Here is a 27,370-nt window from a genome sequence, read left to right as displayed (position 1 = left end):
ATGCGTCTTTTACCAGAATGGAAGAAGAAAAACTGTCTTAGGTGGACTTGGGATTTGAACCCGTGTCTCTAGGATCCAATAAGATCAAGTCTGAGAGAGAGTGTTGTCTGCGTTCTTCCGGTCAGGGCTGTACTTTTGTACAGGTTGGCTGTGTTTTCTTCGCTATAGCAACCTTGAGAAGTAAATGGGTGCTTTTGTCAGACTTCAGGGAGAATTGGGTGAGGGGGGTGAACCTGCCAGAGAGTGCCCATTCCAAAGTGCTTTATCTCCCTTAGGATAGAGGCTCTGAATGGCACTGTGGGGCAGCCAGGGGTGGCAATATTAGTCCCATATGGAGAAACCAAGACTCAACATGATTAATGTGAGTTCAAGGCCACTTGGGGTATCAGTGATGGAGAGGAGACTAGATCCCAGGAAATCCAGTGCTGGGTCCTGTGTCAGTGAAGTGGGTGGTGTAGCACATTTTTAAGGTTAGAACCAAAGAAAGAGGTGGAAAACTTGGATGTTTTCTTATTTTTATTATTTAAAGAACTTTCTAGAACACCAAAGAGCATCGTTCCGCTGAGTTGTCCAGCCCTGACCCCTGATCCCAGTGTTGATTAGTGACCTCAAACCTGGGCTCCCTTGCAGGCTGCTAGACCACTGGATGTGCAGGACGTGCACTTCTTCTGCGCCGCAAGGCCCTCTGAGCCCACTCCTTCCAGCAGTAGGTTTTCCTTTTTCATGCTTGAACTCCAGAGACCCCCAAGGGCTTCTGCCTTAATTAAAATTTAAATTCACAAATCATTTCTTAAACTGTCTCATAGGCAGCCAAATAATCATGATCATTAGCGGGTGGTCGGAGTCGCTTTTGCTTTAATGCTCTTTGAGACACTGGCTTAGTCCTGTTAGTGCTATTTTCTACCACCTCTCTCGCCACAAACCTGGCCTGGAGAACTCTGCTCAAATGCCCTTGTTTTCTGTTGTAATACAGAGGTCCATGTTCCCACTTTGGAATGTACTTACGCATCCCGGTCCCTCCCCACTCCTGTCCCTATTCCTGTCTCCTGCAGCTTTCTTGGGCCCCGGGGGCATTGCTGAGGACCATCCTCATCTGGGGACCAGCCAGGTAGCAGGGAACATCTTGAAGCACAGGCAGAGTGAAGACCCCTCACAAGGTTGGGCAGGCTTCCCTCTGAGCCATCCCTGGGCCTGTGCATTGGGATGGGTCCTTTAGCTGGGCCTCTGCTCCTGGGAACTTGGAGGGTGCCCCTCCCAGCAGTCCTTCCCCTAGCCCAGGGTTTCTTAACCTTGGCATTACTGACCTTTTGGACTGGATAGTTCTTTGTTGGGGGGCTATCCTGTGCATTGTAGGATGTCTGGCAGCATCCCGGGCTTCTACCTATTAGATGCCAATAGCAAGCCCCAGTTCTGACAACCAAAAGTGTCTTGAGACATGGTCAAATGTCCCCTGGGGGCAAAGTTGCCCAGATGAGAACCACTGCCTGTTCATTGGCATCTCTAGGGCCAATCCTCTGGATCCAGATTCCCTTTCTCCTTTTCCTTTCCCTGTAATTCCTCCTCTGTATCTCCAAACCCTGACATTGTTTGAGGCTATTCAATGCAAAAAGGCTTATTATACTGCTTTCTCCTTATATCAGGGATTTAGATCCTAAAAGGAAGGGCTCAGACCTTAGAAACCCAAAAGAAGCTATTTATTCTTCATGGAGGGTGGGGCTGGTAGGATATGAAATGTCAGATCCTTGTCATTCCTTCTGGAGAAGCCACCACTACCCACCAATGAGGTTGGCCATCCGGGAGCTTGGCCCAGGGCTCTGTGACTCTGGAGCCCATAACCACCCTGTTTCCCTGCCTTCTTCTTGGACTCACTGCACCTCGGTGATGATGTGGTAAAGGAGGCTGTGGGCCTAGGTCATGAACTAGCTATGTCTCCTTGGGTTTGTCACTTTTCCTCTCAGGGCCTGGTAAAGTAAAAGCGATGGTTAGTTAACCTCTGCCATTATTTTCAATATTATTTTCAACTGATTAGTATGCCCTGTCTTCCAGGCCCCAAAGAAGGGTGTGTAGAGGCAGTCATCCATCCAATAAACATGTCTTGAGCTCCATAAACATGTTCATGGGCTCCAGGCGCTGTATTGGGTAATGGGGCTCTAACGATGAAGAAGGAGAGATCTCTATAGCTCCATAGGAACAATCAGTTACTGTTTTTAAAGTAAAGGTACAAGCAAAGTAGGAGGTAGTTCAGTTGAGGAAGTGAGAAATCAAGTCAGCTTGGGGTCAAAACTAATTTCTGGAGTTTTTTTCTTAGGGACATGGGGATTGGGCAATTTCATTGTCACAGGATCCATCTGCTCTACTTACCTATTGCTATATCATCACACACCACCCCAAACTTAATGCCTTAAAACAGTAACTATTTTATTATACCCACAGATTCTGTGGGTCAGGGCTTTGGATAGGAAATACGGGGGCTACCTTGTCTGGGACCCCAGTTGGGAAGACTTGAAGACCTGACAGTGACTCCAATGGGTGGGACCTGGAATCATCTGGAGGTTTCTTCACTCATAGACCTGCCATTTGGGCTTAGCTGGGACTGTTGATTAAAATGCCTACATGTGGTCTCTCCCAGGGGCCTGGGCTTTCTTTCAACCTGGCAACCTCAGGGTGGTCACACTTCTGTCACGGTGTCTCATGGCTCCAAGAGTGAGTGGAGGCTGCATGGCTCTTGATGACCTAGTGTCCCTTCTGCCATAGTTGATAAGTTGAGGCAGCTATGAGCCCACTCAGATTCAAGGAGCGGGCACACAGACCCTACCTCTTAATGGCAGGAGAGTCAAAAATTTTGCAGCCATGTTTTAAAACCACCATACTTTCTTTATTCCAATGTTCAGAGATCTGAATTCCTCCGAATCTTTAGCAGAGAATCCCACCTTGAAAAATCTCTCCAGGTGTATTTACACCAAAAGCCTACTTCAATTAATCAATTCTAATGCTCCAATTACTCAGCTTATATTTTCAGACACTCTAATAAGCACCACAAATGAATAGGAATTAAACTGATGGTGCATCACCCTCCACTATTAGAAAGACCACACTTGATTTCTCAAGCAGCCTTCACCTTTGTGAAATGAACTTCCTTCTCTCCCTTCTGTTCAGCACAGGGAAACATTTCCCTGGAGCTGCGGTGGGGTCAGAGTAGGTGGAAGGGCTTTTAAGACTATGTAGCAATCATAATAAAAGCAAATTTTACATGAAGACTGGAGCCTTTCCTGTGTGTGCCTTTTCATGTTGGGAAAGGCGTGGGTTCTTATGTAAGATTTGGCAGTGAACCACCTGGCCTCATTTGACTCCTCTATAGAGTCTGGGGGTTGGGCTTGATAATTCCTAAGGACTCTTCCAGCTCCAAAAATGTCTGCAGTTATAGGAATATTTGCCAAGGGCAATTTTCTAACATCGACACTCAGAGGGAGCACCCATGTAATAATCATATTCATATGAATAAGTTGCCTTTAAGAAATACTGTCGCATTCCTGGTAACCAGAACTTTTCTTCTGCATTTACATAAATACACGCATACATTTTTATATAAGTGGTATCTTACTGTAGATTTTCTTCTATAATTTCCTTTTCCCCCAGCACTATAATATATACTGAAAAGCTTTCACATCAGTACATAAAATTAAGTTTAATTTTTTCCTGCTGCTACGTAATAGTCCTTGGTATGGATACACCATAAATTATTTATGTACACTCCCCTCAGTGTAAATGTAGTTTCCTTCCATTATTTTGTCTTTACTAATGATGCTGTAATGAATGCCCATGGATATACATTATCTTCTCATTTGCAGGTATATCTATAGAAAAAAATTTCTAGAAGCAAATTTGCTGGGTCCAAGGTTATGGAGTTTTGTAATTTTGATCGCTATTGACCAATTCGTCATAGAGATTATACCAATTAATTCTTCCATCGATAATATATGAAAGAGCTTTTCCCCTTCACACAGCATATGATCAAACATTATAATTCTTGCCACTCTGATAAGGTGAAAATGGCATCACATTGTAATTTTAAGTGGCGTTTCTCTTTGGTGAGAAAGCTAGCATCTTTTCTTATATGTAAGAGTCCTTCCTATTTCTCTTTCTTAGAAATGTCTCCTTATGGAGTTTGGAAGGAGATGCACTTAAAACATATTTAATAGATACTGTTAAATTTGTCTGATGGACCCACTAAATGGCATTGCTTTGGCCTCTTCTTTTTACCGGGGTCCAAAGCTACTCATAAGCCCTTAGGCAGATGGTGACATCCCACCCCAGCAATCCATCCCTTTATGGTTTTTTAGCTTTGCCTCTGGGTGGGGTGGAGTGGAGCAGCTGACCAGAGTGACCTCCACCAGCCCCAGACTTGGTCCGTATTTGCTAGAAAAACACTGGGTAGATAATATGAACCAGCAAAGCTTCTGACTCTTCATGCAATCTTGTCCACTAGTCTCAGGAAATGGGTGCACTTTCTTTTTGCTGAAGCCTGTCTCTTTGCAGTACATTTTATCATTATGGGGTTTGTCATAAAAAAAAAACAACCCCAAACTCGTGGTTTTTCTAGAAAAAGTCAAACATTAGCCAGCTTTATCATTTATCAGCATCAGCTCTTTCTACTGATGATGGTGGTGACAAAACCTCTTTTTCTCAGCACCTCCTTCATCTTCGCCTTTTTAAAGGGTTAGATACAGAGACAGGAGGAGGGCTGGGTTTGGCTCCAAGCCTAGGTGAACCATGCTTGCCAACAGCCAGAAAACCTTGTGTGGTGAGGTTAATAGTCCTGGCCCAGCCAGGGATAAAAATGATACTCTATTTAGGTTGTCATGTGGCCTTAGTGTCTGGTACCAACTGGGTAAAATCCCAGAGGGAGGAAGTTTGGGCAATTAGCCAGATTCCAGCATTGGTCATGCACCAGGTTTTGTGTTGCGGATGCAAATGTGAGTGAATAAGATGGAGCCCTTGGGCTCAAGTAACTCAAACATCGGAGCAGGTCAACCCATAAGCACGTGTGTGTAATACAATATGGTAAGTCCCAAAATAGAAGGAAGTTTTCCAATCTAACCCCAAGAAGGATTCCTGGAGAAGGTGCACCTTGGCAGTGATATTAGTACCAGTTGGGTATGCTGGGTCAATTTTTGTAGCTATATAGGGAAGCAAGATTGTTATTAAATAAATGGAGAAAAGAATAAAAAGGTGCATGTGTGTGTGTGTGAAAAAAAGTGATTTGGTGTTTCCGGAGCAGAAAGTATGTTGTGGGGAGTGGTTGAAGGTATAGACAGAGCATGATGAGGTCTGTCTGTTCTCTTTAAGACTTGTGACTTATCCTGTAGGTTAACTTGTGTTTTCCCCATAGCTGGACACACAAAAATGGCATTTTACTGTGTCTTATATTCTCTTGGGTGTCTCTAGGCTTATGCACAATTACCAGCTCACTGGTGGTATCTGTACCCCTTTCTTTATCCAGCAAGTGTGTGAGAAAGATGAAGTCCTAATATATAAAGCCTGAACCCATCAGGTCTGGAGCTTGAAGGGGAGTAGAGGTCAAAGAAATAAAGTCCAGCAACAGATATGATGTCCGAATAGCTCAACCCCTTTACAGTGAAGTCAAATCATCCATATATTTTGACTTAATCTAACCCAACTCTTCATGCTCAGCAAAGAACATGCAAAAGTGGAGGATGGAGGCATGCACAGGAGAAGAGTGGGCACAAGGTAAATGGTCCAGCCAAGTCCACCATCCACTGGGGGGGGGGGGGTGGCACAAAAGAGCATGAGACAGAAGGACTGACATTCATGTCCTGTCATCAGGCTCAGTTTCCCATGTAACTTCCATAATGGGAGTTCCTCTCTGAGCCAAGTGGGATTCTAGTACTTAAAGATGTGTGTTTCGGGTGCCTGGGTGGCTCAATTGGTTAAGCGACTGCCTTCGCCTCAGGTCATGATCCTGGAGTCCCAGGATCGAGTCCCGCATTGGGCTCCCTGCTCGGCAGGGAGTCTGCTTTTCCCTCTCCCGCTCCCCGTTTGTGTTCCCTCTCTCGCTGTGTCTTTCTCTGTCAAGTAAATAAATAAAATCTTAAAAAAAAAAAAAAAAAAGACCTAATCCTCTAAAAAAAAAAAAAATGTGTGTTTCATCCAACTTGGGTGCTAAACACAAGATAAAGGGCTCACCAAAAAACCAGTCCATCACTGGCAGGGTTGATCATACACAAAACCCAGCATCTATTGTGTTTAATGGGCTCCTTAGGGAATTCCGTTATTTTCATTGTATGCCCCTCTACTTGCCTTGATGATTTTCTAACATGGTACTCAATTGGGAAGCAAAACGATTTTGTTCACATTTCCCAAAAATGTAAAAGAGATTAAAAAAAAATAGTCACAGCAACTTCATGCTTTTACCATTCATGTATTGCTCCATAGTCTCCCTCTGCCAACACAGCTCTGTGCCGCTTTTCTGTCTCCTCCCCCACTGTGTCTTCTTGGACTATACAAGATGCTCTGAGCCCTCCAGCAAAGAGGAACCATCCCTATTTCTGAGGGACTAGGAGATGGGCAGACAGCAATTGCATTTGTAATCACAGCATACCTTTTGTGTTAAGGGAAGGATTGTGCCCACCCCGCCCCCAATTCATATGTTGAGGTCCTAATCTCTATTATTTCAGAATATGACCATATTTGCAGATAGGGTCTTTGAGGAGGTCACAAAGTTAAAATGAGGTCATTAAGACAGACCCTAATCTAATATAACTTGTGTCCTTATCAGAAGAGGAAATTTGCACACAGACATGCACAGGGGGAGGACGACCATCTACAAGCCAAAGAGAGAGGCCTTAAAAGACACCAACCCTACCAACACCTTGATCTTGGATTTCTGGCCTCTAAAATGGCATGAAAGTGAATTTCTGTTATTTAAGCCACCCAGTCTGTGGAACCTTGTTACAGCAGCCCTCAGAAACCGATACATTTCAGAAGGGGGTGTGGGGGAGGATGTGCACATTCACATGAACAATGCCTGTTTCATCCCTCTCCAACCTGTCCAAATTTAAACCCCAAAAGGGAAACTACTCACAAACATTGGTACTGGAGTTGCTTTTGGTCACAAATTACTTGCAATGCCCCTCACAGCTTACTGGAAGAATGTGAAAAGATTGCTTGGGGTTGTAGGGGCCATGGGAGAATTGAGAGCAGAGAAGAACATGGTTGGTCTGAATTTGGGGTAGACCTCACCAGCATCAATACTGAAGACTGAAAGAGGATGAGACTGGAAATGGAGAACCATTAAAAAGCTCTTCCATGCAGTAGCAGCAGGGATGGAGACTTCAGGATGGTTCTGATAAATATCTAGACATAAGAATAGTGATATTGGTGAACAGGACAGGATGGGGGCTGTGAAGTGTGAGAGGAGAGTTGGATGGCTTGCTATCTTTCTAGCTTGGGCATATGGTGGCACCATTAATGGAAAAGGATTACAGGAGAATGTATTTGCTTATTTGCATGCCACCTCATTCTAGAAAGAGCTTAAGTTGGCTTGCACAAATACTGACCATGTCATAATAGAGATAAGGAGATGAGGAAGGTGACACAAAGAACAACTGAAAGTAGGAAAGAGAAGATAAAGCCAAGAGCGAAGTTGGTGTGCAAATCCTCATCTGAAGATTCTAAACACTTACCAGATGGACTGTACATTTTGCTTTAGGCCAACGAATGACATTATTCACTTTTGACAATTTGGTCAATGTTGTTCACCTCTTCTGAGAACCTGGAGTCTGAAAAATTCTAGCTTGGTGAAAATCTGGTTTTTTGGTTTTGGGTGTCAGAAGCACCAGGGATCCAGGGAGAAGCATAGATTGAATATTTAGAGAGTTCCTACAGAGAGAGAGAGGTGGGGGAGGTTCAAAAAATGTGAGGCATCCCCTGACTCATCCTAAAGCAGCGTGGCATCTGGGTGCTGAGTTCAGAGACTGTCTGAGGAGATGGAGTGTCTGCACTTTGATGCAACTGTGTGGAATCCGTTTATTTGGGAGAAATGACATGGATATGTCATATGCCTTCTGTGATACCATTTGACTGATTTACATAGCATCTCTGTTTCTGCTATGTGGATATATGGGTTATATAAGCAATCTGGCAGCTTAAGTCTTGTTACTGTCATTTCCAAGGTGGCAGATGGTTCAGAACAAGGCTACCTTTTCTGCCACACAATCAAACGTGAATGCATCCCCATCCAGGCACATTTCCATTATCCCTTCACGGTTGCACCTTTGGAATATGGCCAAACCCACCAGTTTGATAGCTCTTGGGTGGGAAAGAGAATGGTTGTCCCCATGCTCTATTTCCTAGAGAGTCTGTCTTTTGCCAAATGTTAAGGGGGAAGTGAGCAAGGTGTTCAAGAGGTTTATGTTCCTGCTCCCTGTGGGGTACCTTTCTCTACTGAGGAAGGGCAATAAGAGGGATTGTTGAAAGTGAGTTCTATAAAGTGGCTCTTGGCATTCATATTACTTCACCTCACTAGGTCCAGAACTGGTTGGAGCGTGATTTGCTGATCTTTGCGGTTCATGAGATGTGAGCGTGTGTGTGTGTGTGTGTGTGTGCACGCGTATGTGCACCTGCACATGCATGTCTGTACATTGGGGCTTGCTTTGTTCTCTGCAGTGAATATCTGTTGCTGCTGCCCACCCACATTCATTCCCTCCTCTGCAGTAAAATCATTCTGATTTCCCCTTGGAGAGTTACCTTCTCCTACTTTCTTTTTTTTTTTTTTTTTTTTTAAGATTTTTATTTATTTATTTGCGAAAGAGAATGAGACAGAGAGAGAGAGCATGAGAGGGGGGAGGATCAGAGGGCGAAGCAGGCTCCCTGCCAAGCAGGGAGCCCGATGCGGGACTCGATCCCGAGACTCCAGGATCATGACCTGAGCTGAAGGCAGTGGCTTAACCAACTGAGCCACCCAGGCGCCCACCTTCTCCTACTTTCATTCCAGAGGTGGTTTAATGACTCAGATCCTTGTCTTCCATCTTCCTGCCTTTCGTGAATTGTTCAGAGATAGGCACACGACTTCATCCAGGCCAAAGAGAACAATCTTGGCACTTATAATGGAACCCATTGGAGAAGAGACGTTCTCCTTTTGTCTGGGGTCACTGATTTAGTACAAGACAAGCTGCACTTGCTGGCTACCATCTCGTCACCACATGGAGATGGCACACCTATGGATAGAACCCATCCCTGGAAAGGAGACTGGAGCTTTGAGAAGAGACAGCATGGATCTAGCCATAAGGAAGCCGGGTGCACTGTGGACTTCCTAGATTTGTAAACCAACAAATTGATCATTGTCATTGTTATTTTCCTTACGCCAGTTTTATTTCTGTCAGCTGCAACTGCGGCTCTTGTCCAATTCAGTCTCTCTACCTTTCTGCTCAACTATCTCTAGACAGGATCCTGGCTGCCTATTGGCAATATGGTGGAGTTGGTAACTTTTTCCTTTTGCAAGTTTATCCTTCCTTTGCCTTCAGTATGTATTAGGTCATTGGTGTTGACTTTGGAGTTAGAGATCTGGGTGTGAAATCATGGCCCTGCCAAACCATTTCTTTTCTTTTCCTTTTTATTTTATAAATGATACAACTTCTCAGAAACTCAGTTTCCTTATCAGTAATGCAGGGAACACAACACCAACCTAATAAGGATTGTTGCGACCATGATGACAATGTGAATGAGCAGCTATGAGTTTGCTCTACAGCATTCGAACACAACAGATGCCAAAATATTTTGTTTTAAATCAAATTAAATCTGGCTCTAGGTTTCCACTAGTTAGTGTTGAGAACTTCAATCACAGGCATGTTCAGGGGCATTCCCTGCCCATCCCCAAAGATATACAAAATCTAGGGAACTTATGTTGTGACTTAAAAATTAGGAGGGGCTTGGACTTCAGTCCTTGGGGGCCACCAGAATTCCCAGTGCTCCTTCTGCTCCATGATGCCACTGAACTTATCCTACTTTGTCCTCTCCAAGGACCCAGGGATGCTTCTCATTACTACTGCATTTTCTTCTAGCCAGAGGTTTGACCACAGAGTTTTTTGCCAGTGCTGTCAAAGTCTTGGCATCTTGTCCAACCTCTCTGGTATCCCACAGGGCTCTGTGTTCAGACAGAATACTAGTTCTATCAGTTGTGAAAACCTCAAACCTCCATACCCCTCACATTATGGGGAAGCCAATGCTTAATGCACCTCCTCATCACCAATCCTCACTCCTTACCAGACTGTTTTCCCTCCTTGTCAGTGAAGTTCCATCTCCTAAACAAAACTAGGGCAAGAGTTGCCCTCTGGATGTCTCATAATTTATGTTTTAGGCCCTTTGGCTGAGATTTTTGTTGTCTGCACTATCAAGTTTCTCTTTTTTTCCATGCCAATGGCATTTTTATCTGTACAAGTAGATGCCCAGAGTAGGGCTGACATTTATGAGCCTGACTTTCAGCGGGGGGTAGTCGTGTAGCTGAGTTCTGGCCAAAGAGATCGAAGTGGAAAGGGTGGATGGAAGCTTCTGGGAATGTTTAAGAGACAGTTCGTGCCTGATGTTTGTCCCTTCTTATTCCCCTTTTCCATTCTGCTGCCCAGAATATAGATGGCGCCATCTTGGACCAAAAGCATGGTGATCATAGCAGTGAATTGGGAGGGGACTGAGTCTTCAACTATAGAAAAGACACAGAAGGGGAAACCCCCTCTTCTTTGGCCCAGTGTCATGATGCTTGACATGGCAGCTGCCATCTTGTGACCCTTAAGGGACATGCTCAAGGATCAAGGCAACCACTGAGCATGGCAGAGCTGAAGGAAGGGAGGCCCAGGTCCCCGATGATCTATGGCTCACCCTGGAGCCTCCCGTATCCAGACTTATATGAGATGAGATAGTTTGTCCCTTGTTTGAGCCACTTCTATTTGGGTGTTTTACTACATAAAGGCACTCTAACTGATGGGATGCGAAGGAGCACACTCCCAGAACACCAAGGCTTGGTTACTTGTTTTGTAAGATGAGGCAAGGAAAATCCCTCTTGATCTTTTGAATGTTTTTTAGCAATGAGAACAAAACACAAACAGATATCACACTAAATTATCCGCCCCCCCAATATGTAAAAAGCACAGCATGGAACCTGACACATTTAAGCAGTCAGTAAAAGGTAGCTATTTTTCTTTTTCTTATTAGCATAATGCCTCAATAAATGTTAGTTTCTGATCCTATCTCCTTGAGTGTCTCTCCCTTTGCTGCTAAGTTCCTCCATACCTGCACATTTATCTCCCTTCTCACCTATTAAACCTGGCTCTTGAAAAGACTGTCAACTCACTCTCATTGAGGTGTCAGTGATAGATAAGGCTTAATGTATGACTTCATTCCCCAAACACTACCGGCTCGCCAGTGAGATTTACATTTAATAGAGGATTAAAGCCTTAAGCCAAAGGAATGAATCTTTAATGGTGAAATTTGAGGTACCAAGAAGCTTATGACAAACTAATATTGAAGGGGAGGGGTCTTCGTGATGATCCCCAGTTTCTCGGGGGTTCTCATTCACCTTCTCCAAAGTCTCCCAGGTTTGAAAACGTGCCACACAGAAATTCGCAATCAGTGGTTGGCAAACAGCATATTCTTTTTTGTTTTTTTAAGATTTATTTATTTATTTTAGAGGTGGGGGGAGGGGCAGAGGGAGAGGGAGAGAGAATCTGAAGCAGATTCCCACTGAGCATGGAACCCAACGTGGGGCTCAATGTCATGACACTGAGATCACGACCTGAGCCAAAACCAAGAGTAGGACGCTTAAACAACTGTGCCATCCAGGCACCCCAAAGAGCAAATTCTTGATAAAGCTTTGTGGAACTGAATTGGAGTTGGGGCAGGAGGTGTTGCGAAATCAGAGGCATGAGCAGAGGGTGCCTTGGCTCCAAAGGGGGTTGTCTCTTTAGTGGGTGGGTCGCGCTGCCTCACTGTATGGATGGAACTTCCCTGGCGGTTGGTGCCATGTTGAGCCACATCTGTATTTTGATGTAGCAGTTTCTTGCTTCCTCTTGACATCTGTGCTTCAGGGGCTGTATCAAGTTAGCTTTCTCCCCTACCCACCCATACCCACTCTGAGTTTTCTCTCCCAGCCTCATCCTCATTTCGATTCTTCTCTTTGCTTGTCCTGACTTCCCAAGTGCCTCTTTGGCCAGACCTCCTGAGTCCCGCGAGCATGACTTGGGGTCTCTCCATCCTTGAATTCACCACTGAACCTCTGGGCATTTCTGTTGGGCCCCAGCAGTGCAGACATGATAGGCTGCTTCCTGGTCTTTGGGATTTCCTGTCTGAGCTCTAGCCTGCACTCAGTTTCTTGCTCCACATCTCCTCTTGGATGTCCCACTGATACTTAAACTCAACATGTGGTCCCCCTAGACCCACTGTCCCCCTGTCTCTCCATCTTATGCTCTCTCTGGGAGACTGAGCCATTTGAACCTCATCACCTCTGCTGGGTTGGACCCATTAGGTAGAGAGGGAGGAGGTAGGAGGGAGGAAGTTGGAGGAGGCTGCAGTGTTTATTCCCCAATCCCTGTCCTGAAAGGTAGTCTCAGCCTCCACCAAAAGCCTGGCCCTTTCAAGGTAGCCTTCTCTCCCACTTGCCAAGTCCTGGCAACTTTCTGAACTTTCTGTCTCCTTGTCCCTGACAGCTTGGGTGGCAATAGCCCGCCCCCACCACTGCTGGTGCCAGATTATTGCTCTCCCCCTTTTGGTGCTTCCCCTGCACCAGCTGTGTCAGCATCACCTGGGAACTTGCCAGAAATGCAGATTTGGGGCCACACCCCAGTCCTTGTGAACCAGAAATTGGGGGTAGAGCCCAGCAGTGGGCATCTTAAACAGCCCTCTAGGTGATTATGATGCATGCTGGTTTGAGAATCACTGGACTTTCCACACTTCGGAAATTAGTAGCAAACTCTCTTCAAATTCTGCTACCCTAAGTGTTTCCTATTGAGATTCCAACTGTTAATAATAATAATAATAGAATTCTGATCCTCCCCACACAAAAATGGTTCTCTTCTAGGGTCTCTATTCCAATGAATGGAGTGATATGGGATTTGGTCTCACACGTTGTTATACACTCAGCACTTACAAGTCCATCAGAGACATGGTAGGTGCTCATTAAAGGTTCATTTCAGTGCCCGTTTTTCTTCTTAATTTTGTATTTTTCCCTACATGCCATCCGTCTATTTATCCATTCACCCGTCTAGGCACCACCATATAGCTACTGGGGATATGAAGCCAAATACAATATGGCATTTGGTGTCCAGGGTCTCATGAGTTAGTGGGTGAGATGTCCATATCCGATGAGGATCATCCTACTATCTACCCATGGGGTTGGCGCGAGGATCGAATGTGCTAATGCATATAGAGATCTTGGCCCAGTGCCTGACAACCACACGATATTCAATCAGTTTTAGTGTTATTTATTGTGATCACAGTAGATAAATTATAATATAGCTCTGGCAGGACTCAAGCAGAGGTAAGAACAGAGCTTTGTGGAGCCCCTCCATGCCACGAAGCTGAGTGAGCACTTTGTGAGTGAAAGGATCATTAAAAGTACTTTGTAAATTGCTTGGAGTTACATAAGTATAAAGTGTTTATTTACTGGTCCGGCTATTATTCTTGCCCTTGTGTGGCATCTCCTCCCTGCTTTTCCTCTTCAGAGCTTCTCTTTAGTTTCATTATGACCTGCTTTTATTCCTGTTAAAGGTTAGTCAGCACACAGGAATAACTCAGTGCTTTATTCTGGGTCGAGATACCCTCAGCCTCTTTACTTATTTTTTTCCCCTCTGAAATGAGTATAATTTTATCATTTTCAGTGGTTAAAAAAGATCTATGTTCATTGTTTTTTTAAAAAAATCCAATGGTAAAAAGAAGTACATAGAACAAAATACCTATCGGTCAAAACAAATCACTCAGAGATACTATTTTTAACATTTTGGTGAACCTCCTTCTGGACGTATCATTTATACATTTATCTGAAACCCAATCTAGCTTTTCAATTTTATATAGATGGGGTCATTTTATGCAGGTAACCCACTTTTTAAACAGAAATCATCTGCAGAAGCTGTGGGGAAATTTTGAGAGTCATATTCTCTTTCTCTCTCTCTCTCTCACGCTCTCTCTCATATGACCACCAGGTGGCGCTGGTTCTGAATTTTTCAGAATTTCCCATCCCTGGTACGGGCTGTGGAGATAAACGGTCAATGTGCCAGGTTCTGGGCCCTGGTCCTTCCCGTCACTGTGGCCCAGGTTTGAAGATGGATTGATTTTGTCTTCAGTGACATCTGCAGAGGGCAAAATCCATCCCTCATTCCAACACAGAGCAACTGTCTCTCCTCTGCCCCCACCATACCTCGGCCACTTTCTTGGACCACAGAAGTTCTGACTTGAGGTTGTTTATGTTTGTGCCTGTCTTCTTCTCCTCCCCCTTCCCCTTGTCCCCAGTGAGATTGTGAGATCCCTGCAGGAAGAGACTGAGTCCCCTAACCCAGATCTTTGTGCATAGGAGACATTCAATAACTGTTAAGTTTAAATTTCATTTAAAAATAAAGTAGGGGCACCTGGGTGGCTCAGTAGGTTAAGCGTCTGCCTTCAGTTCGGGTCATGATCCCAGGGTCCTGGGATCGAGTCCCATATTGGGCTCCCTGCCCAGCGGGGAACCTGCTTCTCCCTCTCCTTCTGCCCCTTCTCATGTGCTCTCTCTCGGTCACTCTTCTCTCAAATAAGTAGATAAAATCCTAAAAGAATAAGGTAGTTTGGCAAGTAGAGGTTAGAAAGGAAAATTAAAGTATGTGTTTCAAAGCAAAAATAAAAAGTATAAAAAGAATATTGGACTGGGTATCAGAACATCTAACCTTTAGGCTTAGATTTGGTATCAACTGTTTGGCTGACCTTGGACAAGCCACTTGACTTCTCTGGGGTCAAGTTGACTTATGTGTATGAGGAGGAGGTTGGACGGAATGATCTCTAGGTCCCCTTTGGCCCTGACGTGTTTGGACACAAAAGTCTCCCCAGTTTTTTTCTTTTGTCCTTGGGTCAAACTGCATTAGCAGTGAGTCACTGCAGGTGTGGTCAGGTACCCCAGAGATTCGGGTCCAGTGGCATCCAGGGCAGGACACGGCCAGGACTCCACTCTACCATCCACCCTCCTGCAGAGCCGCCAGCACAGCCCATACATCATTATTAGATTCCCTTCATCGTGCTAATTGACACAGGATGAAAAATACCCAGTGAAGGAAACAGCACACGCTTTCACATTCAGCCGGAGGGGCTGGCAAAGGGGAAAAACTGCTGTAAAAGTTAACTGAGATTGAAAACGGGCATGCTCACATCTTGTAGGCTAAATGTTTCCTGTTAGGAAACCGGGACCAACTGGCAGTATGAGCAGTGGTGCTGGTGTGGAGGGTGGCCCGGTGGTTCCACATATGAAGCTTCCCAAGGCAGCTGGGGTCCAGGTCCATGGAGAACCAGGAGAGACCAAATACAGATCAAGAGGAAAGAGAAGGGGTTTGTCATCCTAAACTGTGGTGACGATCATAGCCCCTTCTGGCTTTGAAGGCTGTTGAGAATTACTTTCTCGTGAGAGTCTAGGACTGGGTAGAGGTCGTGTGCAAGTCTAGTCTTGGCTTTAGGGCAAGTGCTTCTCAACTGGGATAATGGGGATTTCAGCCCAGGAGACTCTGGACCACGTCTGGAGACATTCTTGCTGGTCCCTAGCATCTCATAAGTAGCGGCCAGGGGTGCTGCTAAACATCCTCATGACGCACAGGAGGAGGATCCTATCATGTCAATAGTGCCGAGGATGAGAATACCTGTTGTTAAAACCCTCTGTGACTTTGGATGAGCAACCGAACCTCTCTGGGCCACTGTTTCATTAGTCTATATTACTAATTTTACACGGTGTGGTAGACGGCTGGCAAAATTGGCCCCAATTCTCCCCACCCTGCCTCCTGCAATGTCACTCGCCAGGTGTGGCTACCAAGGCGGGAGTCTATGTCTGCACCCCTTGCAGCAGGGCTGGCCTTGGGACTTGCTTTGTCGATGAAGATACGGCAGAATTGATAGCTCCCAGCCATGGCCCCACAGGCTTTGCACAGTTCTGCTCTTTCCTTTGGAGCTATGTGAACGAGCCCAGACTGGTCTGCTGGAGGACAAGAGACTACGTGGAAGACAGCCAACGTGCCTTATCTTATGACCAACAACCCCCCAAAATGTGAGAGAGAACCCAGCTGACAGCAAAACCATCTGCCTGACCTACCACTGATCACAGACCACGGACCCCAGCTGACATAAGAACCACCCAGCTGACCCACAGTCTCACAGACAACAGTAGATTCTTACTGTTTTTTTTAAAAATTAATTTATTTTAGACTGAGTGGGGGAAGGGCGGAGGGAGAGACAGTCTTAACAGACTCCACGCTGAGCATGGAGCCCAACGCGGGGCTCAGTCTCACCACCCTGAGCCGAAACCAAGAGTCAGATGCTTAACCAAATGCACCATCCAGGCACCCCTAGATTCTTACTGTTTTAACCCACTGAGTTTCAGGGTGGTTTGCTATGTAGCAACGGATAGCTATACACATGGGCTTGAAATTCAGATTCAGTTAATGGTAAACTCTGAGGGTCACATGGAATTTCTCAAAATGTGCTTCCTTTCCCAATAGCTGACATTTCCTTCAGTCATAGTTTTCTGTGGCTCAAGATGTGCATAACTGCATCTTTGATACCCAATTAATGGAGCTGAGCAAGCTGTATCTGGAAACAGGTTTGCATAAGGTCAATTCTATTCACTTGTATCATGGCAAGCCAGAGAAACCAACTCTGACATAAATAACAGCCAAAGGGCATTTAAGAGAAGGACACGGGGAAGCCGACGAATAAACAGTCCTCAGGGACATCAGAATTCAGGGCCCCTCCAGGGACCTTGGCAGCAGGGATTTGTGATTCTCCTTCTAGAATGCTGCCAAGGGTAACCACAGTGTCCCAGCCACCTTCCATCCCTCTGTATTAGTGCTCAAGCTTCAAATGCCAGGATGGGAGGATTGACTTTCTCGTGTCACCTGCCCTGGACAGAGCTGGTGTCATTTGATTGACAACTCTCCCAACTCCACATGGAGTGGGAAAGGGGCATCAGACGGAAGCAAAAGATGCCCTCTGCCTTGGCTCTGACCTCCCCCCTCCCCTTCATCCCCAGTGTTATAGATCGGGGCAGGCAAAGGGAGTGTTTTGAGGTTGTTTGGTGTATGGTCTGGACACTCAGGATGTCTCATCACGGCTGTTTTGTGGGGATATATTTCATGCTTAGTTGGAAAACAAAAAAGCTTAGTCAGAAGTGAAAAATCAAACTTAACAGTGTTGTTGACTCCTATGTAACCTTCTGGGTCGCTCTGTCCTTGTTATCTGGATGTCAGAATTCAGGGCGATGTGTTGGGACGTGGATAGGGAGTGAGGAGGGGGATGTTCTCACTTTGAAGCACTCAGTAAAGACCTCAGTCTTTGTGTGTGTGTGTTTTTTTTAAAAGATTTTATTTGTTTATTTGACAGAGAGAGAGTACACAAGAGCAGAGGGGAGGAGCAGAGGGAGAGGGAGAAGCAGGCTCCCTGATGAGCAAGGAGACCCATGTAGGACTCGATCCCAGGACCCTGGGATCATGACCTGAGCTGAAGGCAGACGCTTAACCGACTGAGCCACCCAGGCGCCCCAAGACCTCAGTCTTTGAGTCAGATTTGGACCAGGACACGTTCTGCTGCTCAGACCATAGCAGATGCCATGTTAGCAAGAGGACCGCCCAAGGTTCTCTCGGCCAGACATTAGGTTTCTGCTGTCCGTAAGTCACCCTGAGAGCCCCAAAGTGTCCCAACTCTAGAGATGAATGAGTTCCCTACCTCTCATCTGAAAATTAAGAAAGCGGAACAAAATCAGTGGTTTCCAACTTTTCCTTTAACCTTCTTGAACCCCTACATGGAAGCTCGGCACATCCAACAGATGAATGTGGAGCCCTTCTCATGGAAGCAGTGGTGTGCATGTTGGGGTAGATAGGAAGAGCAGGGGAGCAGACAGGAGCCCTGCCCATGCTTGGCTTCCCCTTTGCTCCCTGGTGGCTGCAGAAACATTTCTACGAATACTCTTGGGCCTGGGGACAACTGGGGACTGCTGGGGACCGCTGAGGCCTCTCCAAGCTTTGAGTAGACTCTCTGTGAGCAGATGTGAGAGGGCCTGGGCTTCCAGAGTGCTGAAGGGTAGAAGGTAAACATGACCAGGAGGCCATGGGGATGACAGATCCTGGACCAAGTTCCTGGCAACGGAGGCAATGGAACTGGAAGTAATTCAGCATTTTCACCAAAGATGAGAGTGTGTTTGGGGGAGAGCATCAGGGTCTGGGATGTGAGAGAGGAGCAGTCTTGGGATCAGGTCCTCTTGGTTCTGCAAAATGGCAGCTGGCAAGTCATGTCATGGCTCTGAGTCTCGAGATCCTCCTCTGCAAGCATCTCCTTCCCAGCGTAGGAAGTCGATGTGAATGTAATACGGAGTTGCTTGGCAGTGTTCAATAAGCATTAGCTCTCAGCACTATTAATATTGGTGTCAGTTAGGCAGTTGATAGCCGTGATCAGAACTGTGGCGCCTTTACTCCTTTCTCCTCACCACACTGCCTTGTGCAAAAAAAGGAGATGAAGAAGGGGGTTTGCCTCCTGCGCACACTGGGAGTTTGCCCTCATCGGCGCTCTTGCTGCGGAGGCTGGGAATCCGGCCCCCCCTTTCTCTCTCTTCCGGAGGGCCGTTTTCTTTGCCTTTTGTCCCCTGGCAAGAACACCAGGAGAGAAATTAAAGCCAAAAGGGCTAAACTGTCTGTGATAGGAGAACAGAGCATGTGATAATGATATATAAAGCTAAAAGCACTAAGTGGGCAAAACTGGTGCTCCAGAGTGAGTAAAACCAAGATAAATCCGTCCCTCGAGAGCTATAACACATAACTCAAATAACGGGAGCAGCAGGGGTCCACAGTCCCCAGGAAGAGCAGTTTGTACTTGTGTGGAGCAGAGCCTCTGCTCAGCATCGGTAATTCCCTTGTGCTCGGGGCTGGCTGCCACTGCCAGCCCCTGGGGTTACAGCTGGCTGGAGCGGGGCTCCTGCTGGAACCCCACCCCCCCGTCTGCAGCAGAGGTCTGAGGTCCAGCCCCAGCCGCACTATGGAACAAGGGGGACAACTGGAGGGATGCCCAGGAGACTTGGATTTTAGTTTTGTGCTGTGTGACCTTGATCAAGTCACTTGGCCTCTCTGAACTCCAATTTTCTTCCACGGAAGTTGGAGATAGAAATGTCTGCTGCTGTGAGGATGGGCAGAAACCCATTCAGCGGACTGGCTTCACAGGTGTGTTTTTTTAACGTTCTTTTGAAAGGAGTGGTTCTCAAAGTGGAGTTTCTGGAAGGAACAGTAGCAGCATCCCTGGGGAACATGTTAGAGATGCACATCCTTGGGCCACACGCTAGACCTCCTGAGTCCGAAATGCCCCACAATCTGTGTTTCTATAAGCCTTCTGATGCCTGCTAACATTGAAGAGACGTTTCTTTATTAAAAAGAGGCTCACATTTTAGTTTGTTAACTGAACTCGTTAATAAGGATGGCAGAGGCTTAGTGTCCAGCGGGTCAGCTGGGCTCCTAGGTTGTTCCTGGGACTGGTAATGAGAGTCCCTGTTCTAGGAGGCATTCAAGGGATGCTGGGGGTGGGCTTTGCACCTCTCCGGGAGCTCTCTGCTGGTGACTGTGGTCCCTTCGTTCCAGAGTCAGTCGACTCCTTTCACTTCCTTTGCTCTTCTCCCTCTCCCGTCTCTCCCCAGACTCAAGAAATCTGTTCAGTTAGGGAGGCGGGAACTTTTCTCTGCCCAATAACAATTTTCTTATGTCCTGATTCCCTTTAGAGGTGGGCTTTTGTAGCTTAAGAGCCCAGATTTTATAACTTACAACGTGAGCTATTTGAAGTTGAAAGTCTTACCTCTGCTTTTCTGCAACCCCTTCCTTAAATAAATACGTGTCATAGAATCTAGTTGCTGCTAGTATGGGGGAAGAAAAAATAAAGAGTAACAAGAACCATGTGGAGGGGAGGGCATCGGCAAGGATTTCACAGGCAATGTCTTGCCACATCTACTGAGCCTCACAGGGTAAACTTACTCACAGGGCAAACTCTTCACATCACTTTCTTGGGAGGGCAGGCCCTGCATTCAGAATGCCTCTCATGTGCAACTTCCTATCCCACCTCCCAATGCCCTTATAATAACTTTCCATCCTATAAATAATCTGGGTCTCTCTCCTTTCTGACCCTATATGGAGTAATCCATTTCCATCTCTCATCCTACCTATCAGGGTACTCCGTTGGCAAGCGCTGGGTGGAGAAATTGCTGGTGTGTGTCTCAGAACCTCATTATGCTGGTTTTTAGTAGTTACATTCTGAGAAACATGGATTTTGTGGTTCTACACTTTTAAGCATGATCTCACCGTTGTGTATCTAGTGGGGTGAGGATTTAAAGGCATTACAAGGAGCCCAGCTTCCATCAGGTTAGAGATGCAAAAATTTGAGGCCATTCTTGGAAGTGTTAAACCCCACATTCAGCTGGACTGAGAGAGGGGTCGGGTGGGTGTTTCAATTTGATATCTGTATGATGCATTAGCATTTCTAAGATGCACTAATATATATTAAGACTTAGTTTGGGCAGGTAACTAATATGAGCTGGGTTAGAATAAGAGGGATTGATAAGGTTTAAAGACCAGTCAGAAAGTTAACGGGGTGATAGAGCATATTTCTTTGAATCATGCCTTCAATTGCATAGGAAAATCTATTTCAGAGCAGAGTATTCTTCGTAATGGTAAGCCCTGACTGATACCACTTTGTAACTCCTCTACAGGAAGAGCGTTCTAGAAGGTTTCCTTGTAAAGATGCAGTAATGCCATGAGGCTAAAGCCAGCGTAATTGCATGAAGTGCGATGAGGTCATCAACCTGGTTCTTAAAATAATCTCAGTTCCAGTTTTCCCGTGGCCCTTTGTCTAGTCTTGACCAATGGACAGAGAGAATAATTCTAGTTCTAGGTCTAGCTTCAGGTCCAGGTCTAGGTCTAGTTCTAGGTTTAGCTCTGGTCTAGGTCCAGGTCCAGGTCCTGGTCTAGTTTTAGGTCCAGGTCTAGTTCTAGGTCCAGGTCCAGGACTGGTTACAAGTCCAAGTCTAGTTCTAGGTCTAGTTCCAGATCTTGTTCTAGGTCCAGATCTAGGTCTAGTTCCAGGTCTAGTTCTAGGTCCAGGTCTAGGTCTAGTTCTAGTTCTAGGTCCAGGTCCAGGTCTAGTTCTAGGTCTAGCTCTGGTCTAGCTCTAGCTCTAGGTCTAGGTCCAGTAACTGCACTGTCTTGCCCTTCTTTCTCAGTAGAGAAATGGTAGTTACTCCTTTACCTGGGAGGTTGTGCCCTATCTAGAGAATCAGAGGATGAAGACATAGAGCCAACATGGCTTTTGCTGACTATTAGAAGTGCCAAACCAGGCCCCACACTGACTACTGTTCTTTAGACCTGCATCCCATCAGAGGCACACATTCCTGAGTCATGGACATACCCATCTGACTTGTTCCATGAAGGGAAACGAGAGCTTGGCTTTGGCTGTCATTTCTGAGAGTGATTAAGGTTTCACCCCTCGTCTTCCTTGCCCTGTTATAACACACCAGCCACAATGACCACTTGGCAATTTGCAGCTGAACTCAGAGATTGGATAGTCAGTTACATCCCTCCTGTCAGATAATGAACAGCTCAGATGCCACTGTGAAGGGCAATTGGGATTCAGCCACCATGGAACTCTAACTGCTGCACAGGATGACAGCAAGGAGAACCACAGAGCTGAGTGCATCCCTGAATTCATTCTTTCCTGGCTTGGCGGGCATGTGGGTCATGCTGGGTGCTATCAGCCCCTCTCCCAGGACTCGCAAATCCAGATCAATAGAGATTGATGAAGGTGAGGAAGGATTATTGACTGGAAGAGGAGCCTTAGTAATGGTGAAGATGGAGAGAGATACACAGTGTTACTGCTTTGGAAACTTTCCCATGAGGAATGCTTTCCTGTCTTGGACCTACAAAGATGGCTTTTATAGTGGGGGGTGGGGGAAAAAACTCAATGGACTAGTTGTCAGGGGTCTCTGCCATCTACATCCATCTGATTCTTGGACCCCAAACCCATCCCCTGAAACTACAATGTCCTGGTAAAGCCCCACTTGTTATCATGGGACTTATGTTGCCAGGGCATGTTCAGACTACCCCTTCTGATTTCTGTTTAACATCTTCTTTGCACTCCTAACTCATGGGTATCAGAACTCATTAGTAGCAAGAAATAGAAAACCCAGCTCAAACAGGCTCAAGCAGCAAAGATATTGTTTATGCAACTAATTTAGTCTTAGACACTGCTGGATCTAGGGATGCCGCCAATGGTTTCCTCAGGACTCAGGTTCTTGCCATCTGTCTGTTCTCCTTTCCTCTATGTTGACCCCACTTTCAGCAGACACCCTCCTCCTGATGGCAAAATGGCTGCCAGAAATGCTCAGCTTATATCCTCAAAGCTTCAAGTTCAGTGCAACAGAGAGCCTGCCTCTATCCCAGCATTCTCAGCAAAAGTTTCCTTGTGTGTTACTGGCTTTGGAAGAGTCAGATGACATTCTTGATTCTTGATCTCCTAACCCAACCTCTGCAGGGCGTAAAACCCACTTGAATCACTCAGGCTAAAAGTAGGGAGAGGATTGATCCCAAATGAAATCGGGGGTGTTGCAAGAAGAGAGAATGTATGGATGCAATGGTATCCACACTACCTTACCTCCCAGAATGTGGCCTGAAGGCTGACAAAGACTCTGTCCTTGACCAAACTTCAGTCAGTTTCCTCTGAACCATCTTCTAACTGGGCCCTGACCTTTGGGCATCTATGTCCATCTGCATTGCCCAGTGTTAGCAAGAGCCCTGTTAAGTTGGTTTAGCCAGAAACCCCCCTTAACCTCTGATGTTTCCTCCTTGTAACTTTCTACCCACTTACCTCCCTGCCTGCTCCTTGGCCATAAATCCCCAATTGTTAATGCTGGATCCCAAGATGAGCCCAGATTTACATAGAGGACTCTTTTTCCCCCATTGCAATAGTTCTGAGTGAAATTGGTTTTTACCATTTTAATGACTGTGCAGCTCTGATTTTTCTTTGACCAGGTTCTTCAGTAGCAGGGAGTTGAGTTCTGGTGTTAGTTCTAGCAAGTGGTATATGGCGGCAAATTCCTAAAATTAGCTAGAATTTGTAAGGGGTTCTTACTTTTCAAAATAAGAGTGGATTCAGACTTATCCTTAGAGAGCTTCTCAGTGAGTGTGCATTTTGAATACAATGTGGGAAGGCTTTTCTGCAAACTGTAAAGTGCCATAAAAATTTTGTAATCGTGTGGTAGAAGAACAAAAGGTTAGCTTTTGAATGTCAAAGACAAAGCTAAAGGGGAACAGAAAAGAAAGAGAGGTACCTACTCCTCCCCACCTCCAGACTAGCTGGGGGAAGGGAGAGATTTAGAAATTCGGTGCCTGGGGCCTTCTAGTGGGGCAAAAGCTGGGGAGAAGAGAGTACCCAGTGGTGCCCCATGCCATGGACCATTATGCAGCCATTAAAATAAATGCATTAAATCTATGCCAGTTCATTTGAAGGGGGTTCATGTGCTTTCTGGTTCATGCCACAAGCAAGATGGAGAAAATGTATGTCACAAGACCCTTTTTCATAAAACACATAATGGCCATGTCCCATTATTAACATACACAATCATATGTTTGCATATATTTATATGAACATGGGCAAAAGAAGAGAAAGATATACCTTGCCTCCTAACATTGTTGATTTAGGGAGAGAAAAAAGATGAAAAGCTAAGAAAGTTTTTTTTTTTTTTTTTTTTTTTTTTTAAAGCATTCTTTGTAACCTGAAAACCTTCATCTCTCTGTTTGGCTAATTTGTCCTCATCACGGTGGTAAATCTACCCCAAAGCCAGGAACGCTTATCAAACTGGTGATGGTTGCTTGGAGGAGTGGATAGGATTGTGGGAGAACTTTCCATCCTACTTATACATTTCTGTAATGCTTACTGTTCTACAGACATGAAGGTATACATTGTATCTCTGATTATAAAAAGCAATACATATTATATATGAATAGAGAGAGGCATGCACATATATAGATTTATACATGTAAAGTAAGACTGCACAATAAAAGAGCATTTGTGATAATTCCATTTATGTGAAATTATATATATGTATATATATGTATATATATATATCATACACACACAAAGAGAGAGAGAGGGAGGGAGGGGGAGAGAGAGAGAGAGGAAAAGAGTGAGGAGATGTGCAAATATTACCACCAACTCAAACAGAACAGACACATATAAGGAAATTTAGGATAAATAGCAGTAACATTTTTGGTTTGAATTGTTTTTACAAGGCTCATGGGTTTCCCCACTTTTAAGCAGGCAATAATAGCACCCATATGAAAGATAACACAAATGTAGATTTAGTGACACACAGTAGGCATAGAATAAATGGTTTAAAGGGAAGTAATATAATTCTCAAAATCCAATAACGCTGTTGTCATTGTGGAGGCAAAAAGAACCTAGCTTAGGAGAAGCCATGGGTAGCCAAAGAGGAGCTCACACTAAACTCTCATGAGAAAGAAAAGGAGGGTGCAGATTTGATTCAGGAGGTCCAAAAATGTTGGAAAAGGGAAGAGAGACTTTCAACTTGCCACCTTACAACCAAAACTTGGCAGCAAGTGTTGTGGACCTCATGCATCAGATGTGCTGAGAATTTACCTTCTGACCATGCACAAAGGCAGAGACTTGAGGTGAGCCTTCAATTTTGTGACTGCTTTGAGTTTGCGGGGCTCGGAGGCTGCAGAAGTTACTAGCCAATGGTGCTCTTGTCATTCCTCTGTCCATCCGGTTGAATAGAGATGGTGTTGCATGCACCATTATATACCCAAAGGCCAAGCAAAGCATCTGGCACAGGGCAGCTGCTCGGTCACTCTTGGGTAGGAAATGAGTGAATGAAATAAATTTGGACCTAAGAAGAAACCCTGCCACAGCTTTGAATTATTCCTCCAGGCGAGGGTGGCTTTGCCCAGTCCTTTCCTGTACAAGGACCCACTCGAGGATAATGAGCCCTTTGCTCTCAGCACACAGATGGCAGCCACCAAAGGAAGCAAAAGTAACCAGCCTCCATCAGCCTCATCACGAAACACTGCTGAACCCCAATCACATGCAAGGCATTAACAAGGAATGTCACGTGGGAGAGAGGAGGAATCCCGGAAACTCTGGGCTCTCAAGGAATTTTCAGACTTATGGCTAACCTATTAGACAAAGACATAAAAAAAAAACCCTCCTGAAATACAGATAGACCCTGTAGATGGTCATCCCTGCAAGAACTCTGGGGAAAATGGTGCTGGAGGAGTGACATCAGAGGTTACAGGTGGCTCCTCAAAGGAAAGAGAACAGTACAGCACAGTAGTTCAGAGTGCAGACTCTGAAGCCAGGTTGCGCTCACCTTGGATTCCAGCTCCCACCACGGTCAGACCTTGGACACACTGTTTAGCTTTCCCCACCTGTAAATGTGGTCAGTAATGGTAATGATCTCCCAATAGGGTGAGGGTTGAGTACTCCGATTCATATGCAAAGCTTGGAACAGTGCCTGGCACATCGTAGATGAGATATATGTGAGCGATCATTCTCATTCTTGCCTGCAGAGAGGGACTAGCTGGATAATATGGGGGGACTGTCAGAGAGGAGCCACTGGGAACAGTAGGGCAGTTTGTAGAGGTGGAAAGTGTTTGACTGGTAAGTTATGCTAACCTGGGTTCTAAGCTTGGTTCTACCACTTCCTACCTGTGTGACCTTGACTTAAACTCTCTAAAGCTCAGATGCCTTACTTATAAAATGATAATAGCAACCCCACTTTCACTGAAAACAAATGTTAACCATGCCATGATAAATGGTAGTTATTATTAAAGAGAAGCATAGTAAAGAGGATCCCAGAGGGAGATGAATAAATTAAGCACGATGACACATCTTGCTTCTTCCCCATCTTTCCCTTCTTCCCCCAGATTTGTTCAAGGCCTCATCATTACGGGTTTGCATTTCTATTTTAATCATGTTATAGGTTTACAGTATTTTTCCCTCTGCATCTTTATATGCTATAATTTGGGTACTATTTTTACACAACGAGGCCATTTTTAACCGAGAACAGATTCAATTGTCTTTCAGCATATATCATTGTTTATCTTAATTAATGCTAAAATATTCTTAGGGGGAAAAACACATCCCACAGAGTATTATGCAAGGAAAGTTAGCATTCATTTTTGCCTCCCTCTTGTCTGGCATTTCAATTTATAAAGGTTTTAGCATCCTGTTATTTCAATGACGATAATGCGCTCTCTTAAACACAGACACCCATCTGTGGGAATTAAGGCACGAGGTGTCAACAGCAGGTTGGGGGATTAGCACCAGCAAGGTGTGCGTTGGGAAGTGGAAGACTGGCAGCTGAAAGAAGAGATGTCTGCTGGTGAGGAGAAGAATACTAAGTGAGGTCTGAAGCCACAGGCTTCGTCTCTGACTGATCCACAGGACCATTCCTGGAGTAGAGCTGAACCAATCTACAGTCTGGGCTTGCAGTGTCCTAGTGAAATTGTCCTAACTCTCAGCCAGTGATAGGCATCTTTGGTTTTGTTCAGCATCCTTAACATCCATTCTCCTTCCTTCTAATCAGACGCCCTGCTTATCCTTTGGGGAATCGATCACCCTTTCTGCACTCAGCCCAGGTGTTTTGAATGAAGCTGTCTCCCCCCGCTCCCCCCTCCCCTATCTCCAGGTGTGGACAGGTGATGGCGATATGACCAATCAATACATACAATCTGCCTGACTACAGTGATTGCGTAAGGGATGACCATGTGACCCAGTCAGAGCAATGAGACTCCATTTTGGGATTTGAGATGGAACCATTGGGAAACCGGGTTTCTCTGTCCACTGGGATGCTAACCTAGGAGGAGTATTACCTGGAGCTGCCATCTTTACTAAGGAAAAAGGAGAGCTTGCCTAACAATGGAGTCAACGTGAAAGAAAGCAGAGTTGAGAGATAGAGGTGGAGTCTTGGTGCCATCTCCTCAAGTCTTGCTTAAAGCCAGACTACCCTCTGGACCTTTCATGTAAGCCACTCAACATCCTTTTTTGGCTTAAACTAGATTGGGTTGGGTTTCTGTCACTTGCCACCCGAAGAGTTCTGAGG

The 27,370-nt window shown here is 45.4% G+C and overlaps 1 long non-coding RNA gene across 1 annotated transcript in view; it reads left to right on the top strand.

Annotated features, from left to right (window-relative positions):
• The window catches only part of LOC118021869, a 304,316-nt gene that overhangs the window by 184,841 nt on the left and 92,105 nt on the right, over window positions 1-27,370 (top strand). The gene's annotated exons all lie outside the window — the stretch shown is intronic.

Source organism: Mirounga leonina, unplaced genomic scaffold (genome assembly GCF_011800145.1).
Source record: "Mirounga leonina isolate KUSES-001 unplaced genomic scaffold, KU_Mleo_1.0 Mir_175, whole genome shotgun sequence".
Classification (NCBI taxonomy): domain Eukaryota; kingdom Metazoa; phylum Chordata; class Mammalia; order Carnivora; family Phocidae; genus Mirounga; species Mirounga leonina.
Note: the sequence above shows the minus strand (reverse complement) of the source record. Positions and strands in the feature narration are given on the sequence as shown.